The sequence below is a fragment of the Panthera leo genome, chromosome C2, assembly GCF_018350215.1.
Source record: "Panthera leo isolate Ple1 chromosome C2, P.leo_Ple1_pat1.1, whole genome shotgun sequence".
Lineage (NCBI taxonomy): Eukaryota > Metazoa > Chordata > Mammalia > Carnivora > Felidae > Panthera > Panthera leo.
In genome coordinates, this window is record NC_056687.1 from 44845051 (window position 1) to 44867316 (window position 22266).

Here is a 22266-nt window from a genome sequence, read left to right on the forward strand (position 1 = left end):
CCATCCAAGCCTTGTAAAGTTTAATCCAGTAACATTGAGTATTTAGATTAATAGTTACTGTTTTAGCAACCTCTCTTTTTTAAAAATTTATTACTATGTTCGTTTTCACTAAACCAGAAGATAATACCCACATTACCAACGTTTTTATGGATTTTAGAAAACAACTATAACTAAATCATCCAATAGTTTTACTACATGCCAGGTAGTTAATACTGGGGAAGAATCAAATCAAAATATATTTTTCATGTTGTAACTAATTATGCTGATCATTTCAACAAACTAAAGATGATATATATATTTGCCAACATATAATCTTATCTTTTTCATTCAATTCATTAGAAATGTAATTAGTGATACTTTCATTTTCGGTAAACACAAATCTATAACTATTTCATATATATGTGACATATGTATGTAAAATTATTATTACACATGGAAATAATTCTTATTTATCATCATTAAACAATGCATTTCATTTTTTCTGGACTGTATAGGGCCATATACTATTTAAATATTTTTGAAAATGTAGCTTATAAAGATAACATATCAAAAGTTTTATATTGTCCTAAAGCATCATATTTCATTTTTTATAAAGGATACCACCCTAAATACTTCAGTTTTTCTTAGAAATCATTTTTATGTGTGTGTAGTTCTAAGGATGTTTCTGATCTGACTCACACAAGCATAATTTCAAATATAGCCTGATTTGAATTAATACAATGTAATTATATTTTTCTTGAGGATATTGTTAATTTTACATGAGAGGACTCATTAGTGAAAATGAATACGTGTGTCATACCATATAACACCTTCACCATGCAAAGTTGCTAAAACAGTATGGAAAAAACCTCATAAGGAAAATTTGATATAGCTTTCCTATGCTTTTCCAGACCTATTTCCAACACTGCTAAAAGGGGGGAAAATTCGAGAAGGCACTGAAGAGACCACCTCACCAGACCCTGATGTTACTTCTCCTCTGGATGTACATGCTGCAGCTCCATAGGAGCCAGGTTGGAAAAGTTTCTAGGAAAACAACATATTCCTTAATAACATATATTTTTAAGTAGAAAGATTTTTTTTTTCCTATTTGGCAGTTTGTCTTTTTAGGCCCCAGAGTTGAGTACATGAAAAAGTCTATACTTTTAGTTTGAAGTTAACATTTGTTTCTTCATTTTTTAAAAATGAAGTGGAAAACATCTGGCTTCTCAAAAATATTTTTGAAATGTAATGGTTTTAAAGTATGCAAAATTAGCTAATTAAAAAAATCATGGTTCTGTTTTATACATACTATAAAAATATAAAGCTGTTTCTAATCCATTATACTAGAGTTTAATGTTAAATTATTATAAAAATGATATCAACTTTTTCAAGCACTTCTGTATATACTACATAAATGGCAGTAGATAATTTCTATAATGCTCTTTTTTCTAATACCTCGAGCTCAGTATATATTATCGCTCTTAATTCTAAGTGAAACTTTAAACGTAACTAAATATTCATATAATGTTGTTAATTCTCTATATCTGGGTGGACTCTGGAGATACAGGTCAGTGAGTTAGCAAAATGAACATAAAAGGGCATTTTTTTTATAAGACTAATCTCAGAACCTAAATTTCAGATTTTGTATATTTTGAAATATAATGAACCTCTACTCAGGTTATTGAAATGCAATTGCAATAAAGAGAAATGATACATTTCACACCTGTAAAGATAATTCCTACTTTTGTGCACTTATTTCAGAATTAAACTGTCAGTGGTATAACCTATAGCTTTTCTTAGATCTTTTATTAAAAAATTAACCTCATTTATCATGTTCCCATAGTTAAATTATGTTTTTCATTCTTTATTAATATATTTTTTGATTATTGCTAGGTGATTATATCTTTAAAAAGGCTTGAATGTGGGGTGTGTGTGTGTGTGTGTGTGTGTGTGTGTGTGTGTGTATGTGTGATAGTAATTCCATGAATAGAAGTTGCATATTGTAATTGTAACTGATGTATTTTTTTAAAAACAGTCGATTGCTTCTTGGCCTTTTGGCTAAATCATGTGTAGTATTTGTTCTTATTAGCTTAGTATCTGATATGTCCTCTATTTAAAGATAATATATTAAATAGATTTTTGGAGGAGGGAGGGGGCATAGTAGCTTGCTCCATCCATTCCTGTGCGTTGATCTGTTATTGCAGTACTTCCAGGAATGGTGCACCTCTACACATACACACACACACACACACACACACACACACACACACACACACCACATTCAAGCCTTTTTAAAGATATAATCACCTAGCAATAATCAAAAAATATATTAATAAAGAATAAAAAACATAATTTAACTATGGGAACATAATAAATGAGGTTAATTTTTAAATAAAAGATCTAAGAAAAGCAATAGGTTATACCACTGGCAGTTTAATTCTGAAATAAGTGCACAAAAGTAGGAATTATCTTTGCATGTGTGTAAGGTAATATTACAGTGGTATATGTCTACATGTCAACTAAATCCCAGCGTGTTACTTCTAAAGTTTGAGATATCTTTCTAATTGTTTATAATTGTCTTGCCAACTTTTTCACAGAAAAATATACAGTAACCTATACTTGGTTTAAAGCCTTCCTCTCATTTGCCTTGTATTACAATTACTATTTCAGGGGATTTTGTTTTGTTACTCTTGTTCTTCTTTCCCTAGTATTCAGTTATAAACTCCTTGATAGAAGTGATCATATGTCAATGTATCATTATGTTTCTGTCTCCTGTGAAGTGAGATAAATTGATTATAAAATATTAATTACATAGCAAGTTTGTTGATAGAACTAAATGTACAAATTCAAACGTTAAAAAAAATACTTGGCCTAAAAACATGCTTTATATATAAAATAGGCTATTGATTCCTAATACGTTGTGTTTATTATATTCAGAATCATTTATGGGTTCACCTGCCTGGAAACTGTAAAGCAACTTTGGCATATGTGGCTACTGTCTTTTCTTAATGGTCTAACAGACTGCTATTTTGGATAGACTAGAATGGTGGTCCAAATCATATTTTTAAAAATTCTAACTTTTTCATGTTGCGTTGAATAAACATTCAGTGAAAGTGAACTGTTTAGTATCAGCCTACATAAAATAAGTAATTAATAAAAATAACCCTAAAGGAAGGAAAAACATAAACCCTAAAGTAAGGAATAACGTAGGGTTATTTTATTTTATTTATTTTATTTTATTTAAATATTTTTATTTAGTTTTGAGAGAGAAAGAGAAACAGAGCACTAGTGACGGAGGGGCAGAGAGGGAGAGGAAGACAGAATCTGTAGGAGGCTCCAGGCTATGAGCTGTCAGCACAGAGCTGGATGCGGGGCTCAAACCCACAAACCATGAGATCATGACCTGAGCCAAAGTCGGATGCTTAACCGACTGAGCCTCTCAGGCACCCTGGGTTATTTTTTATAATGAGAGCATCATTGACAAATTTAGCTGCTCTAACTTCTTCATAGTATGGATTAGCAAAACTGAAAAGAGGCAGCAATTGTTAAGAGAAAAATGGACCAAGGAACAAAATTTTCTAACAGGTTGAGATAGAGAAAAAAATAACTTAACTAATCTTATTAATCAATAAATAATTTTAATTGAAGTGCCAAACATATTTTTTCCAGTCAAGAAGAAACGGTCATAAGTAGATCATATTTAGGAGTTTATAGTGACAGGTGAAGTTTAGCAATAGCTCTCTGCATAACTGCTCTCAATGAATGAAGCAAGTCTCTGGAGAGGCTGTAAGAAAGGATTATAGTCCTTTAGAAATAGTCTGGGGACTAAGAGATAATTTAGTTTAAACCTGTCATTTTGTCTCACAGTACAGACCATATTTATATCTGTATGTGAGTATACATACAGGTGTGTGTATATATTAATATATGTACACATACATATATATGTATGCACATAATCATATTAAAAATTGTAGATGAAAGGTGAGCTAGAAATCTTTATTTTCCTGGGGAATAAACTATAAAAATTAACTATTAACATAAAGGAGATAACAAAGAAAGTGAATTTAAGATTTGGGAAATTATCATTGAAATATAAGCAAGGTGAATTATGCAATTCATGATATGTATTCTTTAATATTAGTAGTATTAATCTAATGCATCATCAATTGTAATTGTATTATATATGTGTCCATATAAATATACTGCCATATGTTCATCCCCTTCAGCTACTATACACTTCTCTAAAAAATCCTTGAACAATTATCTATATATTATCTCATTACTTCTCCATGAAAGAGCTATCTGTATTCCCCATCTTTTCTCACAAAACCATTCCAGTCTGATTTTTGTCCAACTGTTCTGCCAAAAAATCTCATCTTAAGATCACCTATAATGCTCACATTGTCAAATTTGGCAGCCTTTGTCTTACATGAGCTATCAACAGCATTAATCATATATAATAGTTACCTCTTTTTGAAACAATTGTATCAGTTGGTTTTCATAACATCACTCTATTTTGTTTCTTTTCTTATGTTTTCTATTTCCTTGGTTGATTTCTCCTCCAAGGATCAGTAACTTGACTCTTATATTGCCATTTAGTCTTCATGTGGTTTTATTGAGCCTTAGGATTTTATATTAACTAAATCCTGAATTTATATTCCAGCCTAGATTTCTCCTCTGAACTCAGACTTGTGCATCCAGAATTGTACCTGCTCAGCTTGGATGTGTGTCAGGCATCTTATATAACTTATGCAAATCTGAACTCCTTATTATCACCTCTTCCTGTTCTTTCCACAGTAATCGCTGTTTCATAAAAGGGAGATCCAGCATTTGAGTAACTCTAAACAAAAACTTGGAGTTATATTTGACTTAACATTTACCTCAAACTTTACAATGGGTTCAACGGCAAATTTCTGTGGCTTTCCTTATAAATATGTACAGAAGTTTTTCTTTTAAAATAAAATTTTAATTTTATTTATTTATTTTTAAGTTTTATTTAAATTCCAGTTAGTTAACATACAATGTAATATTATTTTCATGTGTACAATATAGTGATTCAAAGCTTCCATACAATACCTAGTGCTCATCACAACAAGTACACTCCTTAATCCCCATCACCTATTTAACCCATCCTCCCACCTCACCTCCCCTCTGGTAATGATCAATTTGTTTTCCATAGTTAAGAGTCTGTTTCTTGGTTGCCTTTAAAACCATTATTGTAACCACTCTGGTTCATGATAGCATCACCTTTCCCTTGGATTAGTAGAAATAGCAAGCGCTAAGTAGATTTTGTGATTCCTTATTTACCATCCCCCCTAAGAGTCTATTCTACTTATAGACCTGTGTTGTCCAGTATGGAGCCCCAGAGCTGACGGGTTCCCTGAAATGAAATAATTTTCACTTGCCCTATGTTGTCTGAATTATACATGTGGACAAATTGAATGAGCAGCTAACTTGCATATGACCAAGGCTAATGAAGGTTGTGTAAGCCAGATATTGGAATTAGGATGGGTTCTCAACTTATTCTAGTAAGTAGCATATACTCCCAGACTGAAAAAATTAGAATATAGATCTGTATGACTATCAGAGCACTTAACAATTCCATATTTAGTTTTCTTATCTAAAATAACAAAAATAATGTTACCTAAACTTTGTAGATTTTTTGAGGGTTAAGTAAAAAAAAAATGTAAAAATCAGTGCAGCACAAAGCTGTACTTACAGATTTATATCTATAAATGATGAAAAATATATGAATCTATAATTACTAATAAAATCAATAGATTTAAATTGAGAACTTTAAGCATATCTTAAAGGCTGCAGAAAAGTGAAGGAGAGCAAATTTGCAATTATTAAAACCATTATGATTCTGATGCCCAGGAAATAATATCAGCCTCCAAAATGTACGTGGAGAAAAGAAAATATAGAGCAAAACTGTAATAAGTCAACATTTTCTCAATAAAATTCATGTGATTTAAAAAAAATGAAAATCTGTACATGTTTTAGATAATTTTTCCCAACCATTTTAAAATAAGTATGAGGGCAAAAATTGGGATTTTCATTTGTACTTTGGTAAAATATAACTTGTATGTTTCTTAAAATAGACATACTCATTTAAAAATTAGGTTGTTTAAAGATCAATTGCTTTCATATGTACTTTATATGCTTGGTATGTCCTATAAGACATCAAGGACATTTTCTGTTATTGCTTGTCAACTACCACACAAAAGAAACTGAAGACATTTTTTTAATGTTTATTTATTTATTTTGAGAGAGAGAGAGAGAGAGAGAGAAGGCAGGGGAGGGGCAGAGAGAACCCCAAGTAGGCTTCAGGCTGTCTGTCAGTGCTGAGCCCAACACAGGGCTTAATCCACAAATTAGTCAGACTCTTAACTGACTGAGCTACCCAGGCACCATGAAACTAAAATTTTTTGTGACTACTCAGTCTGTATTCTGTTATAGTTCATATTTGACTTTGGTGTAAGTTTAGGTGTTTTGGATATTTTAAAATATATTTCAAATATTAGGGATCAGTACACTCTTTAACCTATAGGAAAATGTAGCAAATCAGTAAGATTTTACTTTGATGTTACTTTGCTTCCCTGAAAGTTAAAAGAGGTTAAATATCTTAAAAATCAATTAAATTTTAAGAAAAAGTCAATAAGCATTTAACATGTAATTACATTTTAATACATATTAATTAAATGAAATAATTTCATATTACAAATTATAACATGGAAGAAAGTATGAATACGTGGTTAGTCATCTTTTCTCTATCTCCGGAAAGCCTCCTTATACCACAAATTCAAGGAATTTGTAGTATATACCAGATCCAAGATAAATGAGAACCTTGCCAAGATACTTTTTAAACCAAATGCCTGTACCGATTGTTGAGATGGCTTACTGGGTAATAATTACCAATATTGATACTCAGAGGATTAGAGCAAGGTGTAAAAGCTTCAGGGGCCCCAGCGCTGATTGGTTTTCTGAAATGAGGTTGTCTTCACACACCCTGCATTGCCTCTTTTGACTGTGTGTGCTGAATTATGAGTGAGTGGGACATTTGGAGGCCATGCTGTGCTCTTGCCTCTTGCTATGTATGGAATTTTGTTGTGTGCCCTACATACTGTCATAACACCAAACAAAGATGGTGTTACATGAAACTTTGGTGTCGGATTATTATGCCTGTTGCACTTAATTATTAATTCAAAACCAAGAACACTGCTGTTTATTCATAGGTATACACCAGGTCCAATATAAATGAGAATCTGGCAAAGTTACAGATTAACAGAGAGGAGTTGTAGGTGGTTTTTCACTTCTTTTAAATATAATTATAGAATTTAACTAAAGTGATTAAAGTGAAAATGATAACATGAAACAAAAGTAACTACTTGTAATAAATGATATAAAATATATAGAAGTAATGTAGTTAATGAGAAGGTGGGCTATCGATTGAAAACTCTGCTCCATTATTTATTGTGTCACTTTGGGGATATTACCTAACCACTCTATGCCTCAGTTTCTATATAGTAAGGTTTGGTTCATAATAATTAATGACTTCATGGGATTATTTTGAGAATTAAATGATTAAATTAAACTAAATGCTAAATAGTACTATCTATTAGTATAGCACATGACATTAAACCTCTATAATTATTGGGATTATAAGAGAATGATATAGGATTAAAATAGGTAACAATTTTAATGACTAAAAAACATTAAAAAGGAAAGAAAGAAAGATACATGAGGAGAATTAACTCTGAAATGTTTGACTCTATGCACATACAATTTTAAATTGTATTTTTTTCTTTTCTGTCCCTACTATTTAAATATCAGTGTGTTTAGTGCTTTCTCCTCCATTTTTCCTCTACTGCTTAAACTTACTCCCTCTAGAACGTCTTGTCTGTGGCTGCCATAATCATAGAAGGCTAGATATTAATCAAAATATTTTCTGTTGCCCTGAAATTTTATCTGAGCCTCACCCATGATCCACATTGACTACTGGAAATTCAGTCTTAACATTAGATGCTTTATATTCACAAATTTAATGGTCTTAACGTTAAAATATTTGTGTCCTTCACTTCCTAAAATAATGTCCTTTTCATTCAGTGTCTTTTAACTAATGAAGTTCTATCTAGGCTGACCTCAGTTTTATTTTATTTATTTATTATTTATTTTTGAAAGAGACAGAGACAGAGCCTTAGCCCTGAGCCGGGGAGGGGCAGACAGAGAGGGAGACACAGAATCCAAAGCAGGCTCCAAGCTCAGCACTGTCAGCATAGAACCTGACACAGGGTTTGAACTCAGCAACCACAAGATCATGACCTAAGCCAAAACTCATTCCTTTATTTACAAAGACAGAAAAACTGTGCACTGAGTACATTATAAATGCAAACTTGGTATCATAGTCCATACATTTATAGCATTTTAGAAAAAAGAGATCTCTGTGACCTGAGGTAGTCATGAAACAGCATGGTCTCTGGTGAAGATAGGAATTAAAGAGTAGAGTTCACTTACTATTTCTTAGCAACCTAGGAAACTGATTTACATGGTTTGAGCTAAAGGCAGAAAAGGGAGTAGCCCTAATCCTAGAAGCCAAGATTCTCGGAACACTTAATCCTTTTTTATTACCCAAGCTGAGTACTTGTCCCCATTCTTCCACACTATACCAGGCATAGACTGTCATCATTTAGCATCCTCTCCTACCCCCCTCCAGACAAGAAGGTGAGCTAGTTATTGTTGGAGCCTTAGTTGAATAGCCTGGTAAGCACCACTGACCACAGTGACTAGTACATAATAGATATGTTTTCTAAGCTTACTTTCTATTTAGTATCAGGGTCAGTATTTGAATTCAGGATTTTCTGGATTTTCCATAGCCTATGTTTTCCACCATACCATGTAACTTAGGTTTGCCATGCTTTGTTGTATGCCAATCAAATATTTAATTTTTTAACAAGAAATTGCATTTGGAAATTCATTTATATCATTGAAAAATAAAGTATAGGATTTACATTTCAAATTATTAAATCACTATTGAGAAGTTGTATTTGTAAATATAATATTTACATTATTGAAAATTATAAATGAATTAACAGAACTATAGTCACTTCTAATTTTAAGGCTCATTTTACCATCTCTCCTTTCACTACAGAAACAATTTTAAAATTGCTTTAAATATTATACAAATTATATGTTAATAATAAAATACTCAAATGATATCAAAGTCCATGAAGTAAAAAAATGTGAAGTTTTTAGCTCCCACTTCCTCTATTAGAGTTAACTACTATTAAAACTTAGTATTGTTGATGCAAAATAAACAAACATTTTAAAATTTCTATGGGGTGCCTGGGTTGCTCAGTTGGTTAAGTGTCCAACTTTGGCTCAGGTCATGATCTCACGGTTCATGGGTTTGAGCCCCACCTCGGGCTCTGTGCTAACAGCTCAGAGCCTGGAGCCTGCTTGGGATTCTGTGTCTCCCTCTCTCTCTGCCCCTACCCACCCCTCTCTCAAAAATAAATAAAACATTAAAAAAAAAAAAGAATTTCTAAAAAAAAAAAAATGGAAGAAAATTTTGTTTGAGCCCAAGTGACTGCTCTGGGAAGGGAACATTTGGTGTAGGGCCATATACGTTTTTTTAAATTAAAATTTACAAATTATTACATAAAGACCTTTTTCAGAAATTTGCAGACCTTGTTTCTACTGTGTTCAGGGATGTATGACTCTAATCTTATGGGAACCAGGGAAGTCTCTTACTTTTTATCTTTTGTATTTAGAATGCTCCTTTTGGTTATTTTCTTTAAGCACATGTACAGTTAGTGCCTGGGGCAGAAATAGAGCCCATGCTTTGAGGTTTCATGGAGTCATTTTGGCTTTGCTAAATGTTAAAGTATAGCTTCCCAGGGAGCCCAGGAACAGGGCCCACAAACAGTAAAAGTTGAAAATTCCCTTTATATGTATCTATCTTTCCAGGCCCCGTCCCCTTTTTTTAATGGTCTGGTTCTGCACAGTTTTAGGCAGATTTCTTCACTCTCCCTTGATAACATCATGGGCAACCTTCTGTATCAGCATGTGCTGATACATCTCATACTTGTCATTCCTGCTCTCTTATACCTCCCTCCATATCCAAATGATTAGCAAGTCCTATCAGGTCAGCCTTAAAAAGATATCTAGTATCCATTTACTGCTGCTATTTTAATCTAGATGCTATTTTAATCTCCTCTCACTTGAACTATTTCAATAGCATATTCACTGATACCCTCCTTCACTTGCCTTCTGCAGCCTATTATCCATATAACCAGAATGACCCACTTAAAAGGTAAGCCAGATCTCATCATTGCTCATGACAAAACCTTCCAGTCATTTGAAATCTTATTAAGAGGGAAAGTCAAAATCCTCTAATACCTGCTTGAGTCTTAGTGGTCTTTCTTCTCAGCTTTCTCTTTGAATTCATTTCTTTACCACTCCCTGCCTTGCACACTGAACTCCAGTCACACTGGCCCCTTGCTGTTTCTCAAATAAGTTGTGCTTCCTCCCAACTCATGCAATTTGATCTATTTCCTACTCCTTTCATGCTCTTCCCCCATATTTCTTCTTGTCTTGCCCCCTCAGTTAAGTTTCAGATATCACTTGGTTATCTTCTATAAAAGAAAACCTTTCTCTTTCACTCACTGCCCCCTTACCTTACTTCACTTTATTTTTCTCTATAGCAGTTTTCACCAGTGATATTTCATAATGTTTCTTCTTAATTTCCTTCAAAATAAGTTATCACCTAATAAACATTCTGTGAAAGCAGAGTTTATCTTATATTTTCACTGTTGTGTGCCCTAAATAGAACACTATCTGACACATAACAGGTTCTTAAAAAATATTTATTGAATGAATTATTGAATTATATGAATGATTAATGAGCTATATTAACATTTCTATGTATTCTAAAGTATAAATCAACCATAATTTATCCATTGACCTATTATAGATCTTTCATTTGTTTCTAATTTTTCCCTAATAGAAGTACTTCCCAGTGAACATTCTTATGATGTATTTCTATAGCATATTTCTAAAAGTAGACATATCAAAGGGTATAAAAATTTAAATTTGATATATGCTGACAAGGTATCTTTCAAAGATGGATTATATGTATCTTTATAATAATGAGTGTTTTTATCCATGGACATGTTATATCTGTTACATATATTCAGGCTCCTTGTATTTTAATGAGTTTTATTCATACATGTGAATAGACTTGATATTCATACTGTTTATGGTTTTTCAATGTCTATGCAAAAAATATTTATTTAGTACTGTATGTTTTCCATGGAGGCAGAAGGGAAGCAGTTTTGGTATGTGAAGAATTTCCACTTAACTTGTGGAAGTTAGGATTAGTTCAATTTTATTTTTTTTTAAGTTTATTTATTTATTTTGAGAGAGAACAGGGACCACACATGCAAGCGGGGGAAGGGCAAAGAGAGAGGGAGAGGAGATTCTCAAGCAGACTCCATGATGTCAGTGTGGAGCCTGACCTGGGGCTCGATCTCACAAACCGTGAGATCGTGACCTGAGCTAAAATCAAGAGTCAGATGTTTAATCTGACTGAGCCACCCAGGCGCCCTGGATTGGTCTTTTTTAATACTTGTATCAGTATTCCCAGTCCCTTAACTCCTTTTTGGTAAATTTCAAGATTAATGGCAAAAGGAATACATGACCTAAGAAAAAGATACTATGGTGTGAATTTATAGAAGCAGTCAGAAATTTTAAGAAATAAGGGTTGAGTGGTACTTTTTATTGAATAATCTTTATTTTAACCATCACAGACAGAGTTCAATGATTTAAAAAGGTATATAATGAACAACACTCATTTTATTATCATGTTAGTAAATCTCGTATTTCCCACCTTCTTACACATTATGCTAATGACTTTTTCAGATGAGTGCACTTTAATTAAAATATAGGAGTCACTTGAAAAGTGTTATAAGTAAGAGCAAATACAGACTGTGTTTGTGTGATATGAAAAATGTTTTGAAGAAATCAGCTGAAGAATCATTTGCTGGTAGCGCTAAGGGATAAAAATGTTTAAAACACATGCTTTTGGGGCGCCTGGGTGGCGCAGTCGGTTAAGCGTCCGACTTCAGCCAGGTCACGATCTCGCGGTCCGTGAGTTCGAGCCCCGCGTCAGGCTCTGGGCCGATGGCTCGGAGCCTGGAGCCTGTTTCCGATTCTGTGTCTCCCTCTCTCTCTGCCCCTCCCCCGTTCATGCTCTGTCTCTCTCTGTCCCAAAAATAAATAAAAAACGTTGAAAAAAAAAAAAAAATTTAAAACACATGCTTTTTTCATAGTTATATGAATTAGTATTCAGTAGGAAATGGGGTAAACATGCCCTCTACATTTCTGAGCAAATGTTTCAGCAGGTTAGTGTCAAAGGTTGCTAAATGGAAAAATGTTCCATGCTGTAAAAGGAACATGAAAATAAATTTTAGAACATTACTCAATACATATGCACTTCTTTACAAGTGCCTTCCTAAACCTTCTGAAGAAATAACAATTTATATACAGAGAAATGGCTTAGAGATTGGTAATTAGAAGCAAAATTTCTTTCCTTGAAGGTTATTGAGAAACTGCTAATAAGAGGTTACATAGGTGATAGTAAGTAATCCTGATGAGTGAATCACAAAGTTTAAGCATATTCTGATAGCTATAACCCATTGAACTGACTAGACTGCTTCTAACCCAACATAATTCAAATGAATACAAATAATGCACTTAACCCAAAGCTGGGAAACAGCTCTCAGGTTTTTGAGATTCTGGGAGGAAATCTGATGGACTCTGTTAGCTTTTTTTTTTAATTCCTTCTAGTTGAACGTTATGACTTTGGAATGAAAAGAAGATATGTTAAGTAAACAGCAGGTGACAGAACTTAGAATTCCATACAGAAGCGTTCCTGGAAAGCTAGAAGACACGTTTTGCAAAGACCTGAATGAATTAATTTGGCAGGAGAATTGTCCTTGTGATCAGGAGGGCATGAAAATAAAATTTTATAAAAAAGAAGAGAAAATTGTTCAGGTAATTCCACAAACCCAGTTCAAGAGAGGAAATACGAGTGTAGAAAATTTGAATCAGTGATGAGAAAAATAGAAATTGAATGAAATAAAATACTTCTGGACCTAACTGTAAGTGTATTGAACAGAGGAGGAATAATGTGCAGAGTGATTTGGAAAATAACAAAGAGTCATTAAAAGGAATTTGGATAACAGCAATGCAATGTTTTTGGTGGATCAAAACATAAGACCCAAAGGGAGAGAGTCTATGAAGCTGAAGAGTATTTGGAGACATTAAGAGAAGAAAAAGTAAGTGTTGGCAGTGTTGGATGGCTAAGGACATTGCCATGTTACACACAGAGGTTCTCAATTTAATTTTGAAAATTTGAACCAAATGAACATACAAAATGGGACCTCTAGTTTCTGGATCTTTTCATATATGCAGAAGCGTGCTTTACTTAATTTTAATGAAATTCTCCTATTTCTCAATGTAAAGAATCTGTAATGGGGAATGCATTATTGCCTTGAGTACCTTGTAACTACAAAGAATAATAGAAGTTATTAAATTTTAATCACTTGTTAAGTTCCTGTCAACATAGCACTAAATGGCATTGTGAAAATATGGAATCCTTGGCCTGAATATTATGTTTTTTGAGTTTTGTTTTTTCCAGGAATGATTACATTGCTCATGAAACCAGGAGCAAAACTCTACTTGGGGTGATTAAAGAAGCTTTAATATGTAGCCTTTGTAAGTTTCTTGAAGTATGAGTAGAATTTGGATGGATAGAGATATAGTATGGAAGAAGATGATAAGCAAGGTGGAAAAGACAAAGGAGCAAAAAAGTTAAAATAATGATTTCATTTTGGCAAGGTTTGCAGAGATCTTAAAACCCAAACATAAACAGACTCTGAGAAAATGGTTCAAGTACACGAAATGTCTTTGGGAGTTACCTTGGGGTTATCTGCCACCGGACACAAGTGACCTGCCATATTTGTAAACTAATTTTCTAGAATCCTTTGGTTGAGGACTTCTTGAAGTATGTGTTGATTCCCTAGAACCTGTGATATCCTCTCTGGTGTTATAGATATTTTTCTCAAAGGGACTTGGCCTGCTATTTAGTTGATAGGCTTGGGGTATGAGAAATACTGTAGTGCAGAATGTGGGTCTGGTATAATAACTTCACTGTCAGCACTGATATTAGCTTTGATGTGTTCTGGTCTTGAAATTCCTTGGTTTTGATATCGAACAATGCTGGCATGGTGTCTCAGCTATCTCATTTCTTAGAACATCATGATCTTTTAGCCAATGCCACAGATCCCTGCATGTGCATTTCCTCTGATTGCCATTCAAGCTTGGCTGCCCATTTTGGCACTTAGAACAATTACATCCACCTTTCATCTTACATTTAAGTGTTACCATCTGGCTGCTGCTATTCCAAACTCCCATCATTACTATTCTAGCTAGGGAACCAGTTTCATAAGCAGACCTCCAACTCTACTTTCAGATCTGGTCTATAAATCCCAACTGAGTTTCTCAAGATGAGGCTATTCTCATTAGCACATTCCTTTTGGCTATAGGAAAATGTGCCTTTAGGGCTGTCCCAGGAATATAGTCAACTGGTGGATTCTTTACTGTTATTTAATGCAGCTAGTGTTGTATGTTTATCTCTCTGAAGTTTTGATCCCTTCATCAAAACTTGTCATAGGTAGTTTTACCTTTTTTACCCTAGATTATTATCACCCTCTCCCCTAATCCCTGCTTCGAATAAGTATCCTAAACATCCTAACAGCATGTAATGACCACTCTAGGTGTCATTAAATTCCGGGTTACAGATGAAGGGTCCCATATTAAACAACTCTCTTTTATCTGGCCTTATATTATGCCCTTCCTTGTCTAATTGTCTTAAGATCTATTCCCAGGCATCATTTCACAATTCCACCTATACATATTAGCCAGGGCTTATAGTTCTTTTGATCAATAATCCCTTCCCTCCCAGTGAAGGGGGAGTACTTTTATAGTTGGGTTACACTGAGAATTGACTGTACTTGTTGGCCTAGAAGCCTTGAAGAAGGTGGAAAAAGAGATCTTGAAGAAGGCTGGCCTCATCTTACCAGATATCTACCTGAGAAAAAGCCACGGAATATTCCCCAGGCAAAAGGAGGCTGTTCTCCTTTAGCAAAGGTGAATGAGCTATTTCTGCAGGCCCACCCATTTTAGGAAAATCTGGGGATTCAGGTTCTCAAAGATTTCCATTCATCTCCTTCTCTGAGTCTTAGATCCTTCCATATATATGCCTGACTTTATTTAAGAGACACAACTAGGCTGTGAAATCATTCTTCTCTGCAGTTTTGTTTCTTGCACAACCAGGTCCTAAGCTTGCTTTGCATTCCTGACTGCCTTTACACTACAGATTAGTATCTTTATAAATACCATTAAAAAAAAAAAAAAAAAACCCTTTATTTCACTCTATTCTCCTGAGTTGCATGCTACTGAGTTGAGTATATCCTTTTTTTTTTTTTCTTTCAGTGCATTGATAGCATTTAACAGTAACCATTCTTCTTATAATTACCTTTGCTACTGCAGTGTCATTCAAATCCTGGAGTTACTACATAAACTAACGTAATAGCTCCACCTTATGACATCTTAGTTTACCATAGGTAAGGATGTTAGTAATTTAGATACTCTAGAATCCAGGGGTTGTCATTACCCCAATCATTGCCAGTAGTAGAATCCTTGCAACCATTTGGCCAGTGAGTAATCGATTTACCGAATCATTTTTTGTACAAACTAACTTAGTTGCAGTTCCCCTGTAAGGTAATGGTGAGAGGATAATTCAGGTAGTTTATTTGGGAGCAGGGTTGGGAAGGAAAAGTGATGCAGAAAAAGGATGACAGCAATAAAAGATATTTTATTAAGCTAGTGAATACCATGGATAACTGGAGCTTAATACCACCAGGACATTCAGGGAAACAGTATAAAACACATGTCTCAAACCCTAAATTTGATGAGTTATTTGCTGAGGGCTTTTCCCATAGGGGTGTTAATTTGTCAGCACTTCTGATGTGGTGTGTACATAGAGCTTCTGTAGTTTGAGGGGGTAAAAAAAAAAACAACTGTCATGCACAGAATTGATGTTAGAACATCCCAAAAGGTCAGAGGAAATGGGCAGAGCATTTTACAGAGGAAATAGGAGGAGCATTTACTTCCTCCTACAGACACAACAAATATATAGCTACATATGGACTAATTCCCTCTGTAAAGAACCTGAGAACTAGCTTAACACCTCCATAACAAAAGATAAAAGGGACCACCATACCAAGATGAATAGAGTCAGAAACATACTCTCAGCAGAAACCCCATACCTGCCCACAATGAGGAGGGATCTCAAAAAACAAAAACAAACAGATATAAATGGAGTTTCTCCCTAAGGAGAAAAAAGGTTTATGCCCCATACCAGGGACCCTAGCTTTTGAGTCCTGGACCAGAGAGATGAGCCCCTGAAATGTCTCATTTTGAAAACCAGTGAGGATTATGTTCAAGGCAAACACAGGGCTGTAGGGGAAAAGATTTTGCTTTCAAAGTGCCCACATGCAAACCTATTCACCCTGGTACACAGTGCAAAAAAACCAGCAGTTTGGAAAAAGCCTAGGCCATAGGTGAGGAGATTTACTTGCTAAACTTAAAGCACCTGCCAGATGGCCCAAAGTCTGCTGGAAGTCTCTGAGTATTCAACACTGGTAGATGCTATCTTTATAGCCTCCCTCTACCTTGCTGGCACCAGTACTGGCATGCATCATTTTTTTACCCTCCTAACTGCCTAACAGCACTTGGTGAACAGCCCCACCCCTATCACACCTCACTTGTCCTGCTCCAACTGACACACAAACCTACCCCAAACCCCTCTATACCACTTGCACATGCCTGTCAGATACAGCAGGTGAGCCATCCTGTCTCCCCTGCCCCCATCACTCTTGTAACCCTGCTAGAGCCAGTGGCCATGTTCAGACACAGAGAATGCCCCTTGAGCACCAGGCTCAGGTTGTCAGGAAGGATTGTGATTTTGGACTCCATAGGTCTGAAATAATTGGGGAGACAGCTCAGTAGACAATCAAGAACTAAAGCAAGGTTAAATAACATTTATGTCTTACATAGAACCACTCCTTAAAGACAGGGAGAGAGATCACTATTTCACATAATACACAGAAACAGAGAAAATCAAGCAAAATGAGGAAATAAAGGAACATGTTCCATATGAAGGAACAAGATAAAACTACACACACACAACCTTAATTAAGCAGAGCTAAGTAATTTATCTGATAAATCTGATAAATCATCAAAGTAATAGTCATAAAGATGCTCACTGAAGTTGGGAGAAGAATGGATGAACACACTGAACACTTCAACAGAGAGATATAAAATAAGAAGAAAGTACCAAGTAACTCATACAGTTAAAAAATGTAATAACTGAACTGAAAAATGCACTAAAGAATTTCAGCAGGAGACTAGATGATACAGACAGCAGACCCGTGACTTGGAAACAGGATAGTGAAAATCACTCAAATAGGAAAGAAAAAAAAATGAGGATAGCTCAGGGATCAGTGAAGCTACAAGTATACTAACATTTGCATATAGGAGTCCCCGAAGAAGAGAGAGATAAAGGGGCAGAAAACTTGCTAGAAGAACTAATGGCTGGAAACTTCCCTAACCTAGGAAAGGAAACAGACATCTAGGTCCAGGAACCAAAGAGAGTCCCAAACAAGATGAACCTAAAGTGAGCCCTAAACAAGATGAATCCAAAGAGATCCAACCAAGTCACATTATAATTAAAATGTCAAAAGTTATAGAGAGGATCTTGAAAGCAACAAAGGAAAACAACTGATTATATACAAGGAAAACCCCAGAAGGTTATCACCTTAGTTTTCAGCAGAAACTTTGAAGGCCAGAAGAAAGTGGTATGGTATACTGAAAGTGCTGAAAGAAAAAATAATCCAACCAGAGTACTCTACCTGGCAAGATTATCATTCAGAAATGAAGGAAGGATAAAGAGTTTCTTAGACAAGTAAAAACTAAGGGAGTTTATCACCACTGAACTGACCTTACAAGAATTATTAAAGGGACTTCTTTAAGCTAAAAATAAAAGGCCCTAAATAGAAATAAAAAATTTATGAGAGGAAAAAAATCTGACTGGAAAAGGTAAATATACAGTAAAGATAGTGGACTAACCACTTATAAACCTAGTATGAATGTTAAAAGACAAAACTAGTAAAATCAACTATAACTACAATAATATGGTAAGGGATACACAAAATAAAAAGAGATAAAATATGACATAAAAACATAAAATATAGAATGGGATGGAATAAAAATGTAGTGCTTTCAAAATGTGGTTAAACTTTAATGACTATTAAAATAGACTGCTATATATAGGTTATTATATAGGAATCTCATGGTAACCACAAACCAAACTCTAATTGATACACACAAAAAATGAGAAAGGAATCTAAGCTTAATACTAAGAAAGTCATTAAACTACAAAGGAAGAGACAGAAGAAAGGAGCAGAGAAAAACTATAAATATAGCCAGAAAAAAATTAACAAAAAGGCAGTAAGTACATGCCTATTAATAATAATGTTAAATATAAATGGGGTAAATGCTCTAATCAAAAGACATAGTGTGGCCGAATGGATGAGACAACAAGACCAATCCATATGCTGCCTAGAGGAGACTTACTTTAGATCTTAAAGACACACACATACTGAAAGTAGAGGCGTGGAAAATGATATTCTACACAAATGGAGCAAAAAGAATGGGGTAGCAATAATTATATCGGACAAAATAGATTTTAGAACAAAGACTATAACAAAAGACAAAAAAGAACAATACATAATGATAAAGGCACCAATTCAACAAGAGAATATAACATTTGTAAATATTTATGCACTCAACATAGAAACACCTAAATATAAAAAAGATATTAAGAGACCTTGAGGGAGAAATTGACAGCAATACAATAGAATTAGGTGGCTTTAATACCCCCACTGACATCAATGGGTGAATCATCTAGAAAGAAAATCACTAAGGAAACATGAGCCTTAAACAACACATTAGACCAGATGGACTTAAGAGATGTATACAGAACATTCTGTCCAAAAGCAGCAGATTCCTTTCAAATGCACAAAGAACATTTTCTAGGATAGATCACATGTTAGGCCACAAAATAAGTCTCAATAAATTTAAGATTGAAATTAAGCATGTTTTCTGACACAGTGTTATGAAACTAGAAATCAATTACAAAGAAAAAAATTGGAAAAAAAACCCACAAACATTTGGAAACTAAACAGTATGCTGCTAAATGACCAGTGGGCCAATGAAAATATCAAAAAGGAAATCAACAAATACCTTGGAAATGTAAATGGAAATACAACATTCCAAATTCTATGGGATGCAGCAAAGGCAGTTCTAAGAGGAACATTCTTAGCAATACAGGACTACTTTAAGAAATAAGAAAAATCTCAAATTTACAATCTAGCTTTATAACTAAAGGAACTAGAAAAGGAAATGAAGCCCAAAGTTATTAGAAGGAAGGACATAATAAATATCAGAATGGAAATAAATGTAATACAGGCTTAAAAAACAATGGACAATATCAATGAAACTAAAAGCTGATTCTTTGAAAAGATAAACAAAATTGACAAAACTTTAGCCAGACTCATCAAGAAAAAGAAAAAGAAAGGGCCCAAATAAATAAGATCAGAGATGAATAAGAACTTAAAACTAATACTAAAGAAATACAAAGGGTCATAAGAGCCTACTATGAACAGTTATATGCCAACAAATTAGAAAACCTAAAAAAAAATGGATAAATATCCTAGAAACACACAGTCTTCTAAAACTGAATCATAAACAAATAGAAAATCTTAATAGACCAAATACTAGTAATGTGATTTAATCAGTAATAAAAAATCTTCCAACAAATGAAAGTCCAGGACCAGATGTCTTCACAGATGAATTCTACCAAAACTTCAGAGATCTAATACTTATCCTTCTTAAACTAGTCCAAAAGAATTAAAAATGAGGGAATATTTCCAAGCTCATTTTCAATGCTAGCATTATGCTGATAACAAAACCGAAGATACCACAAAAAAATTACAGCTAATATCTCAAATCAACATAAATGCAGAAATCCCCAATATATTTGCAAACCAAGTTCAACACTACATTAAAAGGATCATACACCATGATCAAGTGATATTTATTCCAGGGATGTAAGAATGGTTCAACATCTGCAGATCAATCAACGTGATACACCACATGAACAAATGAAGGGTAAATTATCTAAATAGATGCAGAGAAACCACTTGACAAAATTCAAAAGCCATTTATGATAAAAACTCTCAACAAAGTGGTTATGGACAGAATGTACCACAACATAATAAAGGCTGTAATATGAAAAACCCAGAGCTAATAATGTCAAGCTCAAAGATAAAAAGCTGAAAGTTTTTCTCTAAGATCAGGAACCAGAGAAAGATGCCCACTCTTACCACTTTTATTCAGCATGTTGGAAAGTCCAGCCACAACAATTAAGAAAGAGAAAGAAATAAAAGCCCCAAATTAGGAAGGAAGAAATAAAACTCACTATTTGCAGGTGATTTGATAGTATATATAGAAAACCCTGAAGACTTCCAAAATACTTAGAACTAATAAATGGATTCAGTAAAGTTGCAGGATACACAATTAATATGCACAAATCTATCATGTTTCTGTAAACTAGTAATAACTATTGGGAAGGAAATTAATAAAACAATCCTATTTACAATAACAAAAAATACCTTGGAATAAATTTAATGAAAGAGGTGAATATGTGTGTATGTGTGTGTGTGTGTGTATGAGAGAATATATAAGAAAAGACCATCTCTTCAATAAAGGGCATGGGTAAGTGGGACAGCTTCATGAAAATGACACTAAGCTACTAGGTTATACCATATACATAAATTCCCTCAAAACAGATTAAAGATTTGAAAGTAGGACCTGTAAATTTATAAAATTTATAAAAGAAAACAAAGGCAGTAAGCTCCTTGACATTAGTCTTAGTATATTTTCTGGACCAGACTTTACAGAAAAGTGCATGAAAAGCAAAGTAAACAACTGGGACTACATTATATTGAACAATCTTTGCACAGTGAAGGGAACTATCAACAAAACTGAAAGGTAGCCAACTGAATGGGAGAAAATATTTTCAAATCATATACCTGATACGAGGCTAATATACAAAATATATAAAGAACTCATATGACTCAATAACAAAAAAAAATCTGATTTTAAAAATGGGCACAATATTAAATAGACATTTTTCAAGAGAAGACAGATGAGCAACAGGCACATCAGAGGCTCAACATCACTAATAAGGAAATGCAAATCAAAACCATGGTGAGATATCCCTCCACACCTGTCAGAATGGCTAGTATTAAAAAAAAGAAGAAGAAGAAACAAGAAATCTGAAGCTGGTAAACATGTGGGACCCCTCATGCATTGCTGGTGGGAATGTAAATTGATGTAGCCACTATGGAAAACAGTATGGAAGTTGCTCAAAAAGTTAAAAATAAAGCTACCATATAATCCAGCAGTTTCACTTCCAAGTATTCATTTGAAGAAAATGAAAACACAAATTTGCAAAGATATATGCACTCCTATGTTTATTGTAGCATTATTTACAATAGCTAAGGTATGGAGGCAACCTAGGTGCTATATAGATGAATAAAGATGAGCAGACATGCACATGCTGTCTCTCTTTGTTTATGATGGAATATTAGTCATAAAAAAGAACAAAACATTGCCCTTTGCAGCAATATGGCTGGACCTTGAAGCCATTCTATTAAGTGAAATGAATAATACAGAGGAAGACAAATACTGTTTGATTTCATGTACATGGAGCCTCTAATAAAACAAATGAATAAGCAAAACAAAACAAAATCAGACTCACAGATACAGAGAACAGACTTCTAGTTGCTAGAGGAGATCAGGGGTAGGTTGTAGGCAGAATAAGTGAAGGGAATCAAGAGGTACAAATTTCTAGTTATAAGATAAATAAGTCATGGGGATGAAATGTATAGCATGGGTAATATGGACAATAACACTGTTAACTTAGTATGGTGACAGATGATAATTAGACTTATGGTGATCATTTTGTAATGTATATAAATGTTGAATTACTATGTTATACATCTGAAACTAATAATGTATGCCAGTTTTATCTCA

General features: G+C 34.0%; 1 protein-coding gene and 1 non-coding gene across 3 annotated transcripts in view; both read left to right on the plus strand.

The window, feature by feature from the left end:
* EPHA6 (EPH receptor A6) overlaps positions 1–22266 on the plus strand; it is an 861509-nt gene that overhangs the window by 125596 nt on the left and 713647 nt on the right. The gene's annotated exons all lie outside the window — the stretch shown is intronic.
* On the plus strand, positions 2018–2208 carry LOC122199074. Its single transcript, XR_006193339.1, has one exon. It is a non-coding gene; the product is annotated as a U2 spliceosomal RNA (small nuclear RNA).